The 22,226-nt window shown below is 46.3% G+C and overlaps 1 protein-coding gene across 2 annotated transcripts in view; it reads right to left on the minus strand.

Moving 5' to 3' along the window:
- GRM7 (glutamate receptor, metabotropic 7) overlaps window positions 1-22,226 on the minus strand; it is a 292,383-nt gene that overhangs the window by 269,232 nt on the left and 925 nt on the right. The gene's annotated exons all lie outside the window — the stretch shown is intronic.

Genomic DNA, 22,226 nt, shown 5'->3' on the forward strand with positions numbered 1-22,226 from the left:
AACAGGGCACGAATCTCCAGCCCGAGAAGCGAGGAATCATAGAATCATAGACTCATAGAATTGTCCAGGCCGGAAGGGACCTCCAAAGGCCATCTAGTCCCACCTCCCCGCAGTCAGCAGGGACACCCCCAACTAGACCAGGTTGCCCAGGGCCTCGTCGAGCCTCTCCTCGAATATCTCCAGGGATGGGGCCTCAACCACCTCCCTGGGCAACCTGTTCCAGTGCTCCACCACCCTCACAGTGAAGAACCCTCTCCTCATCTCCAGTCTAAATCTGTTCCCCTCCAGCTTGAAGCCATTGCCCCTCGTCCTGTCACTGCAGGCCTTTCTAAACAGGCTCTCCCCAGCCTTCCTGTAGGCTCCCTTCAGGTACTGGAAGGCTGCTATTAGGTCTCCCCGGAGCCTCCTCTTCTCCAGGCTGAACAACCCCAGCTCCCTCAGCCTGTCCTCGTAGCAGAGGTGCTCCATCCCCCTGATCATCCTTGTGGCCCTCCTCTGGACCCTCTCCATCAGGTCCATGTCCTTCTTATATTGAGGGCTCCAGACCTGCACACAATACTCCAGGTGAGGTCTCACCAGAGCAGAGTAAAGTGGCAGAATCCCCTCTCTGGACCTGCTGGCAACGCTTCTTTTGATGCAGCCCAGGATGGGATTGGCCTTCTGGGCTGCAGCTGCCCACTGCCTGCTCATGTCCAGCTTCTCGTCCACCAGCATCCCCAAGTCCCTTTCCTCAGGGCTGCTTTCCAATACCTCACCCCCTAGTTTGTATTGGTGGCGAGGATTGTTCCAGCCCAGGAAGAAGGAAGAGAAATTGTGTCCTGCTGGAGAAAGCTCCTTTTTCCCCACGGGCTGGGTGGGGAGGGACCATTTGGTGGCTGTGGCTCTCACGGGGGACTTACACTCTGGAAGTTCACTGCACAGCTCTCACAGCTTGTCTGAGATGATCAGAGGCAATTCTCTTAATCTGTTATGCCTCTCAGTTTTCCATCTGCAAGAGGGAGATAATACATCTGAAGGAAGAGAAATTGTGTCCTGTTGGAGAAAGCTCCTTTTTCCCCACGGGCTGGGTGGGGAGGGACCATTTGGTGGCCGTGGCTCTCACGGGGGACTTACATTCTGAAGTTCACTGCGCAGCTCTCACAGCTTGTCTGAGATGATCAGAGGCAATTCTCTTAATCTGTTATGCCTCTCAGTTTTCCATCTGCAAGAGGGAGATAATACATCTTTCCTCCAAGCCCTTTGTTTTTTTTTTTCTGCTTAGATGGTAAATTCTTTGGAGCAGGGGCTGCCTCATTGTGGCTTCAAACAAAGCCTTGAAGAATGGGTTTGGTCGGGGTCTTTCAAGTCGAGGAGAAACTCCCCCCCACCGTGGCTCTCACGGGGGACTTACATTCTGAAGTTCACTGCGCAGCTCTCACAGCTTGTCTGAGATGATCAGAGGCAATTCTCTTAATCTGTTATGCCTCTCAGTTTTCCATCTGCAAGAGGGAGATAATACATCTTTCCTCCAAGCCCTTTGTTTTTTTTTTCTTAAACAAACTGGCACCTAACCAGGATTCTGCCTGTTCTTCTGGAGAGTAAACAGCTTTCAGATGCTTTTGTTTACCTTCCCTAGGTCTTAGAAATTGCTTTGAGAATTATTTTTGTGTTTTCTTATGACTTTAAATAAAAAACAAACAATAACAATGCTGAAATCACATATAATTATCTATATCTATATGATTATATGTAAATTTTTTTTGTATTTTATGTGTGCCCTGAATTTAATTTTACCCCAAAATGCTCTTAGGGGATTTGTGCAGTTATTTTAATGGTCCTAATTTTAAATCCATTTAAATGTATTTATGCACCTTTAGACCAAACCCATTCAGGCATTTATACCACAGTAATGAATTGTTCGACAGCAATGTATACACAGAGAGAAACCCTTCCCTTTTGTAGAGGATATATTAGCACCTATTTATAAATTCAATAGTTAAGTTCATTGGCATGCATAGAGTCAGGGGACCTTTGTTAAACTAGGACAGTTGACGATAACTGTTTAAGAGGATGCACATTGAGGAAGTCTTTCCTATTTTAATGTCAGGAAATTAGAAATATTATAATGAATTCCCGTTTTTCACATCTTTCATCAAAGCCTTTTAAAAAGGTCAGTCTCTAAACTTGTTATTTTTAAATGCCTGCTGCAATTTGCCTTACTGTGGTAATTACAAGGAAAGTTCCCATAGCGTAACACCAGAACAATCCTGGGGGACTCTTCTTATTCCTGATTGTCAACAAATTTCAGCATACGAAGGAAAAAATTATGCATTTCACAGGCATAATAAGGATGATGGTCACAGTAAGCATTATATAAAGTATTTACATTTCATGCTTTCTCTGAACTGGGGGCTCCCCAAAGTCTGGGGTAGCCTGAATATGCTGAAATGAATTTATTTTTTTTTACATGTTCAAACTATTCCTCTACTTTTTTTTTTTCTTTTTGGTAGACAAAACTATTTCAAAACTATTTACTGAATTTGACCCACATTTCACAAAGGTTACACTCCGCTGCCTCTGCTTTTCCTGCTGCGGTGACTCCCAGCTGCAAGAGCTCACCCAGATCCAAGCTTTTAATCTCTTTATTGCGCATTCAGATTCCGTCCCAGCCCCAAGGAATCGGGAGCTCTTGCCGTCCCAGGGATGTTTGATGGCTGTGAATAATACTGAGCTCATGCAGAATAATAATTAGCATCCCATCCCCTGTATAGTGATTTTTTTCCAGCCTCGTGGTGCTCCAGCTGAGCTGCTGGTGCAGAGGACGCTTCGGTAGAGGTGATGCTGGAGCCCCCATCAGTGACCTGTGGCTGAGGATGCTCCAGCAGCCACGCTGCCTCTATTAAGCAGGTAAAGCCAGAGCAAAGTGGTCCATGGTTATTTGGCTCAAATCACCAAGTTCCTGCAGTTTAGAAGAAGGACCAGTGCCAGGAACAGCTCATCCTGTCCCTGGTAAGGACCATGAAGAGGGTGATAGGTCCCACCTGCTCCTCCAGTGGGCCACCTCACTCCCCACCCAAAGCGACATGTTTTCTACTCACTATAAAGAGGATCCACCTCCAGATCCTTTTGAAGCATCTCTTTCCACGCCACTTACCAAAAGACTGCATCCCTGCTAGGGTTCTGCAGCAGCCCCTGAGAGGGTTTCTTCTGATTACCAAGAAGAAATATGACGAAGAATTACCAAGAAGTCCCTGAAAAATAACTACCAGATATTCCATCTACATTAAAAAGCTGGATTCAATCCTCCCTTATTGCAATTGCAAAAGCCCTTGCTATCTAATTCAGATAAAGTAACAAAGCTGCACTTCCAATGGTGGTAACTAAATGCAGTTAACCTTAAAAAGTCACTTTTACAAACAGAGCAGATTTCTCTGGATTTAAATTTTAGTTCTTGTACAAAGACTTAAGAACAGGTTCCTCCCCATTATTCAATTTAACAATAATAATAAAAACCTCCATGACAACTATAACAAAAAGGCTCTGATAAAGCCTGAAACCTTTTTGATAATGAAACATACAATTTCCCTGTTTGAAGCATAATTCCCCAGAGAACATTTTAAAAAAGATATAGAAGAACTGTCGTTTTCAAACTGTTAATGTAAAGGACTGCGAATGAGAACAGCCCGTGTAAAAAATAGACGTTCAGAAAAGCTCGAGAAAAAATAGTGGGTGGGAGAGACTAGACAACTTAAATGCAGTGTCTCATTAGGACAATTACAGGAGTCAATAAAAACTGGCAAAATTGAAGATTCACTAGGCTGCTCGGTTCAATTCCCATTTAATTCAGAGACAGAGAGGTCAACTATAGCCAGAAGTCACCTCACGGGGTTCCTGCAGTGCAGAGGACTCAGCCACATTGGCAACTACCTTTTTTCTCCTGCCATCTAAGTATTTCTTTTGTTGGATCACAACAGCTGCTCGCCATTGCTTTCTTAAATAAGTCTATAATCACCTATCTATAATGTACTTTGACCAACATTAATTAAGAGCAGATAAACTGTCACATAAGAAACAGTAACACGCATTAATTAAGGTTAGTCCCACTCTTACTCAGTTCAAGCCTTAATCTTCCAAGTTTTCTCATCAATACCTTATCATCATAATGCCAGAGAGGAATTAATGCACTGAGAGGATGTCAACTATTTGAAGAGGATCAAGCACTTGGGGTGCCAAAATAACCAGCCGAAGCGCTGGATTTAGTGAAATGAATACGAGAGAGACTTGAAAAGTGCAAAACCACCAAGGCAATAGGTCCACAAGGCTCCCCAGCTGAGGTCACTGGTGGGACTCCAGCACATGAGGATTATCTTTACTCACTCTATTTCACACACCACACCAGCACAACTTTTTACCATGTAAGATTTTAATCAGATTTCAACAGCTTTTTGAACTAGTGAGTATTTTTAAATTGGAGAGCGCGAGACCTCTTTATTTTTAACATGTCTACTTCCACTTGTCAAAGCGACAAAATCCACTGAATGAAAATTTAAAAATTGCCTATAAACACATATTTTTTTCAAGTTTTGGCTCGTTCTTGTACTGGAGAAAATCTTGAGAAATGTCCTGAGCATCTTACAGCATAGTCAGAGCTTTGTAATTATACGGCTGCTGCAACTGTATTTGCATGACTTTATAATAATCCCAGTTTCTGTAGCCATGAGTTACTGTGAGAATCTACACTTCCATTGAAATAATTGTCTTAAAACTTCAATGTTTTTGAGTTTTGAGCCTTTTGTGCAGGCTTATGTCTGTAAGATTTAAAAAAATCTGGAGTTTTAAGTGTTTTTTTCTGGCTGCGCAGGGGCTTTTTTTAGAAAAAATGCCAGTCCCCAAAAGCTGAAGAGTGCGATCACATCTTAAATAAAGCATATGATCCCATTTCTCCTCTCTATTTCTCAGCTCTATTTGTTGCTTTTTCCAGCGCAGTGCTCCTGTCTCACCAGGACCTCCTGGATGCTGCTGGATCGACACATTTACCAGCAAAGCTGCCATCACTGCTCCCCAGAATAATGTTCCTGTCAACAAGGTGTGAATTTACAAACTCATTTGGAGAAACATAATGATAAAGTGCAAAGTGCAGGGAGGAATCAAGTAATTAACCTGAGAAGTTAATTTTAACACAAAGAAAAAAAAAATAGTGCTAGAACACGTCCACCTCCTGCTAGGATCCATCCCAGCAATACCCAAAATCTCAATGGGCTGGATTTTTACGGTGGATTTTAGCCCTTAGCAGTTGAGACTGACATCAATGAGCTGGTCCTAACAGAGCTCCAGCAACAGCCACCTGCATTTCTGAAGCTCCAAAGCAAGGTTTTGCTTCTGACACTTCAGGGATAAGGTTTCTTGCACAGGAGTTGAAGATATCATTGATTCCCTTTGTACTGCCACGAAAAAGGTGCTAATCCTCACGCAGGCTGGGGTTAAGACTCACCACCCCGTGTCCATCCATCGTGCCTTTGGCTCATGCCCAAAGCTGCTTTAGGCACAAGTATTTGCCAGTGCAGAAACCAGATTTCTCCATAACTCCTTCCATCAATCATTACATCAAAGCTGTTGACAATACCAGCACATCCATCCAAACAAAACCAGTAGAAATAACAAGAAATTGGCAAAACGATGTGCATCGTTCTCCTGAACAACTGGGACTCTCCAACCAGGAAACAGTACGTTGAAAACTCAGCAATCCTGGCAGTCAGGGATTAATCCCTGTTAAAAGTGGGCAGGATTTTCTTCTGCGTGAGAAGACGCTTCACTTTATTGGTCTGTTAGACTATTGGCAGGGTTTCTTTCTTTTCAAAGCTGTGAAAGGAAATGTTGAGTTGCTTATTTGTGGGTAGATTTTGCATTCATCTCTGAAAGACGATCAAAATCCTAAGGTAAAGGCAACTTCTGCAGTTTTGCTGACAAATTCACTCCAGCCAAAAAAAACAGCTCTTTGTGCACTGTCATTACGATAATTTGTATATTTTTAGTATTACACTGGCAGTGAGAAGCTCCAGTTGAGGTCAAAACCTTGCTGGACAGCTTTCCAGATGCATGTGCTTAGGGTAGTCCTCATGGTGAAGAATTTATAAGCTACACACAAATTCTGCTGAGTTACGCCCCGATTTCTATGACAGGGTATAATTTACGGGTCAATAAAACCCCAATCAATGTCTTCCAAATATTTTTCTTACATCTGTGATGCCTGATATTAAGATGAGCAGTATGCCTTTGAAAAAAAAAAAAAAGTGAAGTGCTTGGAGTGTCTTGTGTCTGCCAATGGATTCAGTTTTAGCAGCACGTACGATGATCTTTAGGGTCCCTTCCAACCCAAACCATTCCATGGTTCTATACTGAACTTTGCCAACTGTTAAGGAAAACAGAATCCAATTGCACCACATTTTGCTTAATTTATGTGAGCACTGGGAGAGAGGTGAGGAAGAAAAAAATGAGCTGGAGAGCAAACATCTTTTTTTTTTCCTTCTTTTTTTTTTTTTTTCTGTTTTGACAATAAACGTGAGAGGTTTGAGAGGCTCCAGAGAGTCCTCCCCAGCCAAGAGCAAGGACCAGCCAGACCCTGCTCAGCCTGGCCATCAGTGCTGGGGATCTGACCCAGCCTGGGGCTGCAGAAAGCAGTGGGGAGACTGGTCTGAGCCCCCACAGGGGGTCCCAGGCCACGGGGGAGTTATTTGGCTGGTCCCTTGGTGTGAGCAGGGGCTGCAGGGGGGGGGACTCACCTGGAAAGTGCACAGGACTGAGAGCAAGGAGCGTGCAGGAGCAGATAAAAATCCCATTTCCATCTTTCCCAGGCTTACAGCGAGTGCTCATCTGTTAAACTCGGGAGCCAGGCCATGGATTAATCTTTGAAATCAGATATTGCCTAATCTAGGAGCAACAGATTTCAGGTGATGCAAGTTTTTTGCAAAATAAAGCAAGTCTTTCAGAGCAGCCGGGTTTTTCTGGTTGATTCCCCCGTCCCACCCGACCCGGCCACCAGCAGCCCCTTGCAGCAGCCAGAGAAGGAAGAGTTCAAGTCTGAGGCAGTGATTTGTCCAAGTTAGGAATAAAAATAAATCGGATAAGGGGAGACATGTGAGAGCAGTAACTTTGCTCCCACCTGCAGCTCGTGAGCTCGCAGCCCTCCATCCCCAGCACAGCTCAAGGCCCATTAGGACCAATTCCCTTCTCTCTGAGTGCTATGTACCTTCAAGTCCATTTTCTCCCTGGTTTCTATTTTTAAAATTGCTGTAGCTTATAAGAGTATTTTGTTCTGTGCAGTGACAGGCTGTCATTTAGCCTGAATGTGCCCCTTCCCTGAGATAAGTATCCCAGGTAATTCACTAAGCAGAGACGTTCCTTAAAAGCTCACTCTAAGGTATTGCTGTAGGTCTTCAATGGAGTCACCGGGTCCTGAATCATCTGCTGTCCCAGTGCCTCCAGGGGAACACCATGGACCCTGAGAAAACACTCCCAAATACAGGGGCATCGCCTGTATGTGTCCCTGATGGGGATACATCACCCACTGGTCAGTCAAAATTAACACGGATTTAGCCATCCCAAAGCAAACTAAGGAGCTGACCCTGCAAACAGAGACCATGGGAGAAGCATCACACAAAGAGGATGGGTGAGGTAAGAAGGGTGACTGCAAGCAAAGAGTCTGAGGAATTCATCGTAACTTTAATTTCCCCCATTGAAACACTCTCCAAAAGACTGCCACCAGCTAAAACCAAAATGTCTTATTAAGTTTGATAGAACAATCAATAGAATGAGTTGGGTTTTAGGCCTGGGTTGGGATAAAAGGAAAATGGGAGGAACTGGAAACGTACTTCATTCCCACTCACTGGCTTTGACAATCCCCACCCTCTCCAAAGCCTTGGGTCCATTTCCAGCCTTCCCCAGGGAATTCTGCAGCCTAATGAGGGCCACAGCCCGGATTCCTTCTCGCCTCTCAGCAAACCTCAGCACCACTGAGAAACTTCCAGGGTACCAGGCATAAGGCAAAGCACAAAGCTGAGAGTTAAAGCAGCACAAACCTCAGCACGATTTTATTTCATTAAGTAACTGGCATTTTTAATTTGTCCTCACGGAGCACATTAAATAAATAAAAAAAATCTCAGTCAACAAATATGACAAAAAGATTCATGAACAGAACAAAGAGCTCAATTGAGAAAGATCGTGTTTTCTCCTCACTGTGTGTTTAAACTATTCCTCATTATTTTTGTTGGTTTTAATGTGTGCCGTATTTATAATAATTTAAGTGATATGATCTAACATCTGTTTTACAAAAACAGTAGGAAAGACAAAAAAGACAAGTTTGCTAGTTCTGCCAGCTCAACGATACCTTTATAATGGCACAAGAAAAAAAACTTAATTTCATGAACCCAATAGCATCTTATCTAAAATTCGCCCTGAAGATAAGGATCAACTGTCAGACCAATTTTCCAGGCTGCTTAGGAGCTGAGTGAGGAACAGGGGAGGGAGGGAAGAGGGAGGCACGCACACTTTTACTGCTAAAAAATTCAAATCGGAAAAGCAGGGAAAGGAAAAACAAAGCCATATGTATAAATAAAGCACTGCATAGAGACGGGTACGGTAAATTGCCACAGAGAAGTATCACAAATCAGCTGGTTTGCCCCCTGCAACAGCTCATATTTGTGATAAACTGCTACAACTCAATTCATTGTTAAGAGGCGGAATGTTAAACCTCAGCTACCCGGCGGTGGTGGGCACTCGCTGGCCACTGGGCTAACGAGCCCCATTGCCCACAAAAGGAGCCCCCGTGCCAGGGTTCTGCATCGGGCATTTCCCCCAGGGCTGAGAAGAGTTTTGAGGCAGGACCAAGCCCTGGGTTATGGCAATCAGGAAAGAGTCATTCCGTGCTCAAACATGAGGTGTGGGGTTATAGCCCGGCACAGACCCACGCTCAGAAACAAACACGGGCTTCATTTCACAGACGTGCCTTTATCATCATCGTAGCCACATAACGCACATCTGAATAAGCAATTACGATTTCACCAACAGATGGATCTCTTAGAGCGGCAGAAGCTTGGCTTGTCTCAAGCAGGACATTTTATAGGAGAGTGATCAGCCTCATTCCTCAGAGCTTTTGTGCTTAGAGGTATTTATTTTCTTCTGAAATGTAAGAAGATTCTTCCTGAGAAAATCTGAGCACAGGGTTTGAAGGCTTTTTTAATAACAATTTGATTCTCCAGCAAAGCACATTTATCACAGGTGGGGAAAAAGTATATTTGTGATTTCTTTCATTTCTCCATGGATTTAATGCCCTTCACAGTTTAGCTGATCACAAAAAAAAAATATTCCTAAGGCTGGAAGGCCTTTCAAAGGACTGGAGCCCCTCTGCTCTGTGTCCACCCCCTCCCACTGCCACAGTCTCAGTGTCACCGACCGACTGCAGGTGTCCTGGGCATCCTCCACAAAGCTTGAAGAAGTCAAATCATTTCTCCATTTCCACACACCCAATTTAGCTAACACACTGAAAACAAGCTGGAACTCCCTACGGGCTGATGCCATCACGGTTGCTGCAGGCAGATGGAAAAATAATAATTTTATTCTTGTGTCAACTTCCAGAATCCCATACAGCGCACAAATCGCTTTACCTTGGACACTAACACCCCACTACAGGAACGGTTTTCGAGCTCTGGGACAGGTGTGGGGCTCCCAGGTGCCACCAAGACATCAAAATAGCCTTTCTTAATTTTGGGAATCCTTCACTGTAGTACTGGCATACACACCTTCAAAAGATCATTTCCTCTATGTCACTAATACTCCAAGATCATCTGTACTGCTGTCAGACAGAAAAACTACAAAACCACAAAAAGTCACTTAATTAATTTTTATTGTCAATATCATGTCTGTGCATTCAAGTAGTACCACAAAATTACCTTCTTTAAAAATCACTAAAACATCTCCATTAGTGCTGGATTTTATTTCTATAAAAATAACAACTTCCAGCCAAATTTGAGCTGACAGTTTCCCTTTAACTTCTGATTTACTCCTGCCATTTATTTTTATTAAATGGGATTTGGCCTTGATCCTACCTATTAGGACTCCCTCCTGATGGGATCAGCATGGGAAGCGACCCTGGGCACTCAGTCTTGTCTCTCTAGTGGCAAGGCAGAATTAAAACTGCTGGCGACGCTGTCAAGGCTCTTATGAGCTGTTGTTAAATTCAAGACAACAAGAGAATTTATTACCTTTCAGCCATCCATTAGGTTAACCTGTATCTTGCTTTTCCATATTCACCTCTTCGTTATAAGATGAATATGAGAAATGTCCATGGGCTAAGGGCATCCCAGTGTGTCTGATGGCCCAAACTGGGGAATGTACCCTTTCCAAAGGGAATATAGAAAATAAAGCCACAACCTCAGCTGGTGTAAGCTGTCAGAGCCCCACTTCCATTCATCAGTGGGGACCTTGACCCCAACCACACAGAACCACTTTGTTAAATTGAATAAACCCAGCTGTGCCCTCAGCCCGTGTTAACCAGGGACAGGTGGGGGGTCCTCTGGGGAGCTGTGGTCCCATCATATCCTCATGTGAGGGCAGGCAGGGTCATCCCTGCAGGTAGGGATGGAAAATGCCAGAGAAACAGCAAGGGGAGAAGACACAATAAGGAACATAACATTGATAATACACCCTTTCTCAACTCATTTCTATAGGCAATAGCAGGGCAGGAAGGTGGGGAGGCAACACCGATGGCTCCGGCTACATCTGCAGAGATGCAAGTTCTGAACTTTGAAGCTTTTGAGAAAGAGCAGGAGAAGCGTTGGCCATCACCAGAATACAGGTTACAGCACAAGAGAGGTGGTTATGGACCCAAGTGTCAAAGAAAATTTAAATGCTGAAGGCTGGGGACGGGGGAATCAATGGAGAATGTTACACGGTGAATGCTAAACTCTGCCTTGTCCTTGAGATACTCAAGATACAGGCTGATATGAGGGATTTGATCAAGTTGCCTGTGATTTATTTATTTTTTTAACATGGAAATTAAATAGTAAGATACAGGGGATACACTGTCACAACTCAAGATGAGCTTTAGAGATCTATCAAACCTCTATGGCCAGCTGGGCTCATCCTGGGGAAAAAAAAAAAAAAGATGATCCTTGTTTCACTTTTAAATTAGAGAGTATATGCTTATATCTATCCCCAGTGTTTAAAATAAGCATGTTACATGGAGTCTTGTATTACTGCCATTAAACATTAGTGGTCTCTGATACCCTGATTGAAAACAAAGGTGCTGATTAAGCTTATCAAGCTGTGTTTATCAGGCAGAGGGACCCAGAAAGCGGCAGATGCCTGGCTCTCCCAGGGCCATATTCACAGTGAAAAGGGAATTTCCTATCAGAATTGCAGTCCGTCTAGTCCAGCTTTCTTTGCCAACAGCAGAACTTTAAAAACTAACGTGTCTGTGTTTATCTCAGGATGCCTAAAAATAAATTTGTGTTCCAAAAAAAAAAAAGAAAAAAAAGCAGTATAGATTGCGATCTTGTTTTAAGGAGATCATTTGCTGTTGCTGCAAATAGAAACCTGCTGCAATTCTTAGGCCCCAAATCCTCCATTCTCAGAGAAGAAAATTTCCTGCTCTCCCATTTTTTCTTGCTATACTGAACACGCCAATAGCTGGAGATGAAAATCCTGCAAAGATGTAAATTCGTCCTGTGTCGCCAAGTGCTGGGATACATTTACAAAGCAATTGCACTCAGTTTGTACTCTGTGCAAAAATACCATGCATATAATTATGAGGCTGAATTTAATGACATTGAAACAAATCTCCATTCTGATGAATGCATAATTACTGTTATTAAAATCTTTATGAAATAATAAATTTATTAGAAAATCTTCTGCATATGAGCCTGCAGAATGTGAGTCTACACAGATTGTAAAATGGCAGCAGAGAACACAAACTTACATGGCACCGAACCTGCACATTCCCATCTCAGACCACGTAGGCACAAAAGTCTCCTGAGATCCTGAACCCTCTGTCCTCTCCATCAAAGATACTGAATTGAGAAAATTGGGATTATTATTTTCTTCATAGGGAAAATTCCTGGTTCTATAAACAAAGGCTGTTGCGGAAGCAAATTTCTTATGCGTTTTTTCTTGTTTTTTTTTTTTTTACTTGTTTTTTTAAAACACAGATAGTCCGCACTGGAAATGCATCACTGGGATGAGACAGGATTGAAAATAGCCACTAATACCCATCCAGACCATTGGAAATTCAGGCCAACATCTTGAGCCTGAATCAGAGAGAGATGGAGATTCCCAAGTCCCAGCTGTGAATGTTAATCCTGGGGATAAATGGCTCCCACTAAACCGTTCAAAACCTCTACTTTTTCTGTACCCAACTTCCAGCCTAGAAGGGATAGCAAAAGTCTTGCTTTAGGACGATACCTATTGCATCGTGGGATGCACTTAAGCCTCATGGCATGCTGTGAAAGTACAGTCAAAACAAAACTAGGAGAATTTCCAGCAAAGAGGATAAAAGCTGACTATTAAGAGAAAAAAACAAACAACCAAAAAATAAACAAACAAACAAAAAAACCCAAAAAAAACCCCACAACAAATGGAGGTTGAAGAATATTCTTGAGAAGTTTATAAAACAAGTTAGCCAAGCACCTGCCAGGACCAGCCTGGGTTCCATCTCCCATCAGTGACTCACCGTGAGGATGGAGAGCCACCAGAGAAGGAGCCACACAAATAACCTCCACCCCCAGAAGGCAGGAGGGGAGCACCCAAGGGAGCTGGAGCAGGAGGGACGTCAAGGGGACAGCCCCAGGACAAAGGGATGCTTCAAACTCTCCAAGTGAGTCAGTCCAGATTGCTGCCTTCCCACCCGCATCAGCCAGAGCTGGAGCATCCAAAGGAAAGGCTGGAAAATTGTGCCAAGATAAGTGTGTGTTTCCATTCTCTACAATCTTTGGATTTATAGTCCTATTTATGTATGGGCACTCTTCTAAGAAAAGTCAGGATTAAGGCCTTTGTGAAGGATAGTAATAAATGGCTGCTATAAAAATCACATGCAGGGACATATATTCACTTTTACACTGTCATTTCTATAACTGAAGCTTGGTTTATGAACACAAAAAGGATGACTTTTCCAGCTAACCCTGGAAACCAGGCTACAACCAACTTTTTTAATGTTTCCAGTGAGAAGGGTGTTTAAAGGCAGCGCAGAGCTCGCCCTTCAGCTCCCACGAAGGCTGCTCGTCCCACAGGGCTCGTATCGCTGAACCCCAGCAGCTCCAGGCACCCCCAGCCCACAGAAATGTGAAATCTCTAACAAAGGATGTGGAGATACGGGTTTGTATCAACCCACCTGAGGAGAACCTGGATCAGAGTCATTTTTCAGGACAACCTACAGCTTAAGGTTTTGGCTTTGTCAGCACTTGTTATACCCGCAAGTGAAAAGCCAAAAACAGTTGTAAGAGCAAGATCTAAGGGCACTTCTACAGCATGTGGTGGAGCACAGGGATCACACCAAAGCCAGGTCCAGATTATCTGGCTTTTGAACTGGAAGGAGTAAAACAGCTCCAGCAAGACGTTGCCCTTGGGCTAAGGCAAGCAGCTTGTCCCAGTTACCCACTGCGTGACACACCGGCGGGTCTGTGGCCTCACTGGGACTCCTGTGTCACCGATCTGAGCTGTGCAGACACCAGATGCAATCTCAGATGCTTCCAGCTGCCCCTACCAGGGCAATAGGCTGCACAGTCACCACTCTCAACTCCTCCACCCCAACCTTGGCCCTACCTGTGATCTGTCAGAGCAGCCTGTGGGCAGAAACCAAGGCAGCAAGCACATGGCCAGTAGCCTGCCACAAAGGGAAGAGCCACCACAGCCCCATTGTCCATCCCCTCTGCCCATGCTGGGGTCTGGAAGGCCACCCCAGCATCTGCTGGGGAAAGACCTGAGGCTCCTGCTGGTGGGAGGAGAGGGAGAGCTGGTTCTGCAGAGCATCCTCCTTCCAGCACCGTCTCTCACTGCACCAGCCACACACCACCCTCTCCGGGCTCTTCCCCCTGTTTTCCACCATGGTTTCTGCCTGTCCTCCCTTCACCCGCATAGGAAGAGCCAAGCTTGAACACAACCCGTTGCCTGTACCACTGAACGCCTCTGAGGTGGCTCTGTACAACTAAAACACGTCTTTTCTCTATTAATCACACATCATTGATTCTTCTGAGTCCTAACATCATAATAATGTGAGACAGACAGAATCGAAAAGCCAAACAAGCAGGTGACAGGCCTGACAGCAGCAGCAGTCAATGGCAGCGGAGGCGTGCTCCATCCCATCCTCACCCACCATGGCCCGGTGCTCCTGCCTGCTCTCCCCTTCCCAGCCTTAGCCCTGAGCAAGATGTTTAAAGACGGGTCACTTCTGTTTACAGCACAAGTATCTAAAAAAAAATATATATTTATATATATATGTGCAGGTGTATATATATTTTTATATATATAAAACACCTACGTACACAAACACGTTCATAGACACTAAGCAGAACCAGCATCAGAATGAAATCTTGCAACCTAAGACTGCTCCTTACTGTCCTCTCCACCCCCACAGGTCAGGCTAGCCTTTTAACAGAAAAAATGGAGATATTTGATGTGCCCTACACGTGAAAAGATCTTTTATCTGTGCTGAGCCAGGCAGTGCACAGCATTCCAAGCGAAGGTCTCCCTCTCAAGTCTGCCTTCTCTTCCCATTGAAATCAGAGTCCAGGTAGTCCAAGAGGAAACAGCCTCAAGCTGCACCAGGAGAGGTTTAGGATAGATACTAGGAAAAAAAATTTTACACTGAAAGGGTTGTCAAGCATTGGAACAGGCTGCCCAGGGAAGTGGTTGAGTCACCATCCCTGGAGGGATTTAAGAGATAGGTAGACACAGCCCTTAGAGCTAAGGTTTAGTGGTGGTTTTAGTCAGTGTTAAGTTGATGGTTGGACCTGATGATCTGAAAGGTCCCTTCCAACCCAGGCAATTCAATGGCTCTATGATCTCAACACGAGGAGAAAGGCAATCTCTAATGAGGAGCACTTCACAGGGTTTTGGCAGACTTGCCAAGTTCATTTAAAAGTCCCTGGAAGCGAGGCATGCATTACTTTGTTGGCCAAGGAATAAGAGGATGTATATTTCACAACACACTCGTGTTCATACGGCACACTAATTCGTCTCCCCAAACACCCCACATGACACAGCAGAAGCATCACCTACCACCATGTAGACTAAATTAGAGGGAATCTGGGCAATACCACTGGAGCTGGTGGTTTCTCTGGAACCACTTCCCAAACTCTGTCAGATGGAGGCACTTGTTCCCCAGAGAAGGAGCAAGGCCCATAGATGATGGTCTCAGCAGCCACCCGGCTGTAGGGGTGCTCAGGGCGCCCCATCCTGCACCCTCCCAGCACCTCTACATGTGCATGGTGCCAGAGAAGGGCTTTCCTACCAAACATGGCCCAGGAGAGCCCGGATACCCCACCCCAGCACCCGCTCCATCACACCCAGCAGCCCCCGAGCTGCAAAAACCAACAGGCCATGGCAACCTCCACTGTGCAGAGGTGGCACAGGGGCCCTGTGACACAGGGACAGAGACAACTAATTCCTCTCCCAAACACCCCAAATGACACAGCAGAAGCATCACCTACCACCATGTAGACTAAATTAGAGGGAATCTGGGCAATACCACTGGAGCTGGTGGTTTCTCTGGAAACACACCACCACTTCCCAAACTCTGTCAGATGGAGGCACTTGTTCCCCAGAGAAGGAGCAAGGCCCAGAGATGATGGTCTCAGCAGCCACCCGGCTGTAGGGGTGCTCAGGGCGCCCCATCCTGCACCCTCCCAGCACCTCTACATGTGCATGGTGCCAGAGAAGGGCTTTCCTACCAAACATGGCCCAGGAGAGCCCGGATACCCCACCCCAGCACCCGCTCCATCACACCCAGCAGCCCCCGAGCTGCAAAAACCAACAGGCCATGGCAACCTCCACTGTGCAGAGGTGGCACAGGGGCCCTGTGACACAGGGACAGAGACATTAAAGAGCTTTTAGACCATCCCTACGTATTAACTGCTGTCATTTGAAGTCTCTCTTCCCAACGTATTACCATTGCATGAAGAACCACAGTATCTCTGCAGGGATGAGCTACTCCAGCACGGTAAAACACATGGGGACCGCGCACGAGTGACTGGGGCCTGGGGCAGGGCAGGGCCACCATATTTCAGTGGTCCATAACAGGACCATGCTTTACTCTCGGCTAAATTGGCGATGATTAAGAACACCTCCACTGCCGTCAGCTCTACAGGACCTTGTGAATCATCAGTAACAAGGAAGGCTTTGAAAATACTTGTTTTTCTTCAGATTTCTCTCTGCCTGGGTACCCACTCCACCACACTAATGACCTGACTATATTGGATTCCATGCTCTCCAAACAGCCTTAATTACATGCTTCGTATCTTCCAATATTATGATAAAATTCATCATAGTCCTGTGTCTGGGACAGTCAGCATTGTCACTCATTGAGATTAATTTGAGTATCACTATAAATAGAAATAACAACATCTGATGTTAGGATGCAGAGCATTGTGTTGGATGGTTTTAATGCCTCCAAGCAAAACTCATTTAATAGAATAAAATACAGAATATAGTACATGTAGTTTTACAGTATTAGTGTTATGAGATTCAAAACCAGATCAATATTTCTTTCATAAAAATTAATGCCTTGAAATGATCCTTCCATTTGTCATTCCAAAGAGGTCACCTTATTTCATTTCAAAGAGCAAATTGGGAATTGCACGAATGCACTTGGTGAATATACATTTTCACTGAACCAGCTGACACACTCCAGCACCCCCCGTGCTGCCCCCAGCCCCAATTATCACTATTATTATTATAGCCCCAAAAGGAGCAAATCCTTTGCTCTCCTGGCAGAGCCAGTCATCTTCCACATGACTCTCTGCAGTCCCTTCTCTCTAACATCTACACAGAGTCACTCAAAAATAGATTAAGAGCCGAGATTATTGCTAATATTGAATTTTGCCTTGTCAAGAAAATAAATTTTACCTCCAAAATACTGTGTTCCAGAAAAAATATATTCATAGCACCTCCAACCTCCCATCAGTAACTCCGCATGGAAGCATGTGAATTCTTGAGGTAAGGATTTTCCTTTCCTTTTGATTTATACAGGCAAAGTAAGATTCCACATCTATTAAATGTAGCCCAATATTTCAACAAGAACACAGTCGAACTGCGACGCTCAGCTTGTTGACATGTATTAAGTGCATCAGTAACAAGGACAAATATTTAGAGGCTGATGAAAATGAAAGCTTGCTGAGAAACACAAAAGCCTTTTTTTTTAAGGGGGAAAGAATTAAAGTTTACTGCTTCTTGTTTTTAGCTTTTTGTTACATTCTCCATATGAGTCTAACTGAAAAAATGCATAGTTTTCCTGAAATATCTTTTAAAAAATGAATCATTACTCTATTTACTAAAACCAGCATTGTCTTATTAACAGTTAGAAGAGGGAAATGCAATAAACATGTAATGAGTTCAAAATACATTAGCATCTAGAGGAAAATATTGCTAAAGTGTGTTAGTTTTCTTCCCAAATACCAGCACCAACCCCGGAGTCCCCCCGTGGCAGGCAGGCTGCAGTCAGGTACATTGGCCATTTACTGCCAGCTCGTTAGGTCCAGCTCAGCAGGAGGGGGCTCACCGTGGGTCTCTGGATTTGCACCCAGAACCCAGAGAAATGGAAATCTTGGGGCCTGTGTCCCATATTCCTGTGGGAAACTTAAATAAATGAGAGGGAGAGAGGAAGGAGCCATCAGTTTGCAAAGGGTTTGGCTGCAGAGGAAAGGAGGTTGTAGAAAATGATCAGATAAGCAGCATAGAATTAATCAAAAACCAAACACTTGAGGAGAATCTCTTGAAATCACGGGATCACACGTTCCATAAAGCAATCCCTACCCAGCCCTCGTCCTTCTTCTCCAGGACCCAGCCCCAGACCCAGCGGGAACAGGCAGCGATGCCCATCGAGAGCCAACCTGGAGTCCCTGAGACAGAACCACAACCTCCATCACCAGCCACGGCACCTCGAAGGCTGGGGCTCAGCCTGGGGATGCGGGAGAGCATCCTCCCTCTGCCCGGGGTATCCTCACTCACGGCCTTTGCTAAGGAAAAAAAAAAAACCAGCCTCCAGCTCAGAGCTGCATTTCTCTCTGAATAATCAGATTTCGACCGGCTTCACTGTGTCTAGAGCAGACGGCAGGACTGCAACTTTCATCTTTCTCAGTACGAAGGTGCCCGCAGATGGAAATGCAGCCAACCCCCCCAGGAACATACGGGAAGCTTCAATTTACACTCCCCATCTCATTGTGCTCCCTTGTCCCACACTAGTTTCTGAACACTTCCCTGAAGGGTCTTGGTAACGCACCCCCATGGGCCACCAGAACCACCACTGACAAGAGCAAAAAGGTATTTAGACAAGAAAGAAGGGTTGTTGATTGACTACTTAAAATTACATCCACTGAGGACAGAGACATGAAGCGGTAATTAGTTCATTATTAAAGCTTGTAATGAGAAGTCTGTAGTTCTAAGGGAGACCAAAAATTAGTTTTCCAGTATAAAAAAAGAAACTAAAAAAAGTGTGCTGATATTCCCCATATTGCATGGATCTACTCCCAGAAAATATGGAACAGATGAAACATTTGGCATTTTTTTTCAGCACAGTTATTGAATTTCATGAAGTTAAATTTGTAAGGAAAACTATGACACTGTGAAGTAACAGTATTTTTTTTTTTTTTTTACAATGCAAAACTAGCAGCCTAAAAACATATTGCCTTGAACTCCCTGATGCATTTGGAAACAGCTTTCCAAATTGTTTCTGTTTTATTTTTAGAACAGATATTTAATTTACAATCGGCATACTCTTTATTGGAAGGCTCTAATAGAATTGTACTCTAAAAAAGTCACTGTATTTGACGTACTTGAATATTCATGCATTTCTCTCTCCACGGTCCACCACACAGGATGCATTAATCCGAGGCCCTGCAGCAAAGGGGAGCCCGTGGTGCCAGGCACAGCCCCTCTCCCAGTGCCTCCCAGTCCTCCCCAGCCAGGCCAGGAATGGGGACAGCCCCTGGAGAGCCTGGGCTACAGAGGGATGCACTCAGAAAGGGCTGTGTTAACACAAAGTCCTGCCAGGGCACTCGTATCCCAGCTTCTGAAGAGGATGAAGGTGAACAAGAGATGCAAGAATAATACATCCAGCCAGATGTATTATTTATACAGACATATGTATGTACCCCCCACCCCGGCTCAGCCTCTTCCGAGGTAAACCATTGCCAAACTGGAGATCTCATCTGCGTTGCCTTCAAAAGGGAGTCCAACATCCCACTGGGGGCTCACTGGGTGCTGGGGATGGGACCTTGGGGTGCAGCCAGGATGCTCTTCAGCACTTTAACCAAAGTGACTCAGGGAAGGTCCCACACGCCCTTCACAGCCGTGAGCAACAGGGACCTCGGGTGAAAAACCTCCCCCTTCCTCATTCCCTGAGCAGGCAGTCCTGTCTCTCGTTAGCTGTGATTTTGGAGGAGGACTCCTGGCGTGCACAGCCCGAGGAGACACACTGCCCTGCTTGGCAGAGCCTGTGCCCATCTCCAACGTGCCCACGCGTCCTGTGTGACTCCAGGAGCAATGACCCCCGAGTCCCAGCAGCTCAGCTCCATCAGCACCAGTGTCACCCCACGGCAGGAGTGTGAGAAACTCCGTGCCACCCCCAGGCAGCAGGGAAACCCCCCATCCCACTGGTCCCACCACCCTTTGTGGAAGGGAGGGATCAGGGCTGAGTGGGGAGAGAGGTGGAGGCGGGGAGGGAAGGACACTTCTGCTTTCACCACGGAGGAAAAAGCCCACGTCTAATGCAGATCCTTCCCAGCATTTTACACCAAAGGAAACCTTCTACAAAACTTCAAGTGGTGATTACACGGCTGAACACAAAGCAGAGGACCTCAGTGCTCTCCTCCCCTGCTCATCCACCTGTTGGCATGAGCTGAAGATGCTCCCAAAGCCCCGTGCTCTGCTGGGGACAGAGAGGTGAGCTGCACGGAGAGATATCATAACTTCACACACAGAGAGGAAGATGAAGAGCCTCAATCTTACTCATCCTGGTGAGAAAGCCCCTTAAGCATCAATAGTTGGCTGAGGAAACCCCACTGTGCTCTGTAGGGGTTATATATATCTTTCCTCCATACATTAAGGTAGAGTACAAACGCTTCTCTTCCAAGATGCTGTCAGAGGAACATAAACACTAGTGAGATCTCCTTGCAGAGGCCTCCACAGATGGGAAGAGCTTTCAGCTACAAGATGTCAGGAGAAAGGCAGTTTGGGCACGAAAACAAGTGTTTGGGAGCCATTCACCCCCCCCTCGCCACACTTCAAACCTACGGTGACCCATGAGAAACAAACCAGCTCCAACAGCTCATGCAGCTCAGAAGGCATTGAGCTTTACAAGGTTTTTTTATGGTTGGGTAGTTGCTTGGGTGGGGTTTTTTCCCCCATAACTCAAAGCTTCTCACCCACCCCCACACAGCTGTCCTTAGTTACTGCTTAATAGGTCCGGTTCTCCTCTTCTCTCTTAAAATAGTTCACTCTTTCTTATTTCTCTCTGGCCGGGACATGTTCTGACCCGTGCTCTGAAGGAGGGGAGGACAATCGGGAACAGTTCTGGTGCATGAAAAAAATCTGCTTAGAGAAGGCAGAGCCGAGCAGGAGGATACATTCATAAAACCTCTCTCGGTACGTCCCAGTTCCTGCTTTCTGGATGATTTGGTTAAAAAGCACTTTTGAACAGATGCTTAGTCACAATGCATTAAAATGTTTAGTTGTATATAAATGCAGAAATCGCCCAAATGTCTGATTTTCTGCAAACTCCATTACGTAACCTATCAGCAAAAGATTTTGCAGGTATTTTGGCATTATACGAACGGCTCCCAGCGCCCAGGGTTTCCTCCTGAGCGAGAGAGCCCAGGATTCGCTCTTGAATGAGATTCAGGTTAAAACAGCTGCCAAATTTCAGCCTCGTGCCTGCTGGAAGCTCGGCCTCTGCCGAACCAGTACTTCAGCAGAACTTCAGCTCCACTCGCATCCCTCCTGGGCTCCAGCTCGAGCAGAACATGAGATCATCTGGTTTTTTGCAGCCCGGGCAGGGGTGTTTGCAAGGCAAGGAGTGTCGGAGAGCGGCGAGCCCGCCGTACCTGGCCAGGCCAGGGCTCCTCGCACGCACCGGCTCGGAGGCAGCGTTCCCAACAGGAAGACCCGCACGTTAAAGGCACACAAATTGTTAGGGATTCAGCACAGCACCCCGGCCAGGAGCCATACAAGCCGCATTTTAATTTGCCGAGAGGGGGAGGCGAGGGAGGAAAACCAACCCACATCCTCGGTGCTTTTTCAGGAAAATTGGGCAGGAGCGAGCCCGGGTGGAGAAGGGAGAAGGGGCATCGCTCCGTCCGTCCTACGTGTGCCCGGCCCTGGCACCCACGGCCAGATGGGAACGAGGAGCAAAGGAGGCTGCTGACAGCAGAGAGGGGATCTGCCGTGAAAACCTCGCAAGTTTCCAGCTGGGAGAAGCGGGGGATCTCTCCACCCGCTGCACAAAAATAAAAATAACCCCCCCACCACCTTCCGCATGCGAAGGCGTAGGATAGGAAGCGAGAAACTCCGCTGCTCACTATGCATCTGGTGGCGGCTCCGTCACCGGCGCTGCACCCGCGAGCGCTGCCGGGCTCCGGGGGGGGACAGACACCCCCACCCCCGGGGACCCAAACCCCCCTACGGATGCCCCCTCCCGGTCCTGGGGCACCGGAGAAGGGCAGGAGGATGCAGCCGGGGCGGGGGGGAGACAGGACAGAGGTGTCCGTGCCCCCCCGAGCCCTGCCGCCCGGGGGGGCGGGATGGCAGCGGAGCGGGCGCTGCAGCGCATCTCCCCCCTTCATCCTTCATCCGCCGGCTCCGCTCATCCCTCGGCGCTCGCGGAGCCACCGGAGCCGCGGGGAGCAGCGGAGCCGCAGCCGGAGCCCGACGAGCCCCCCCCGACCCCCGGGACGGCGGCTCTCCCCTTCCCCAGTGGCCGGCCGGGGGCTGCGCCGGCTCCGGACCCCCCCGGGAGGGCAGAGGGAGCCCGGCCCCGGCCGGTGGGTGCC

The sequence above is a fragment of the Calidris pugnax genome, unplaced genomic scaffold, assembly GCF_001431845.1.
Source record: "Calidris pugnax isolate Ruff unplaced genomic scaffold, ASM143184v1 scaffold81, whole genome shotgun sequence".
In the NCBI taxonomy this organism is placed as follows: domain Eukaryota; kingdom Metazoa; phylum Chordata; class Aves; order Charadriiformes; family Scolopacidae; genus Calidris; species Calidris pugnax.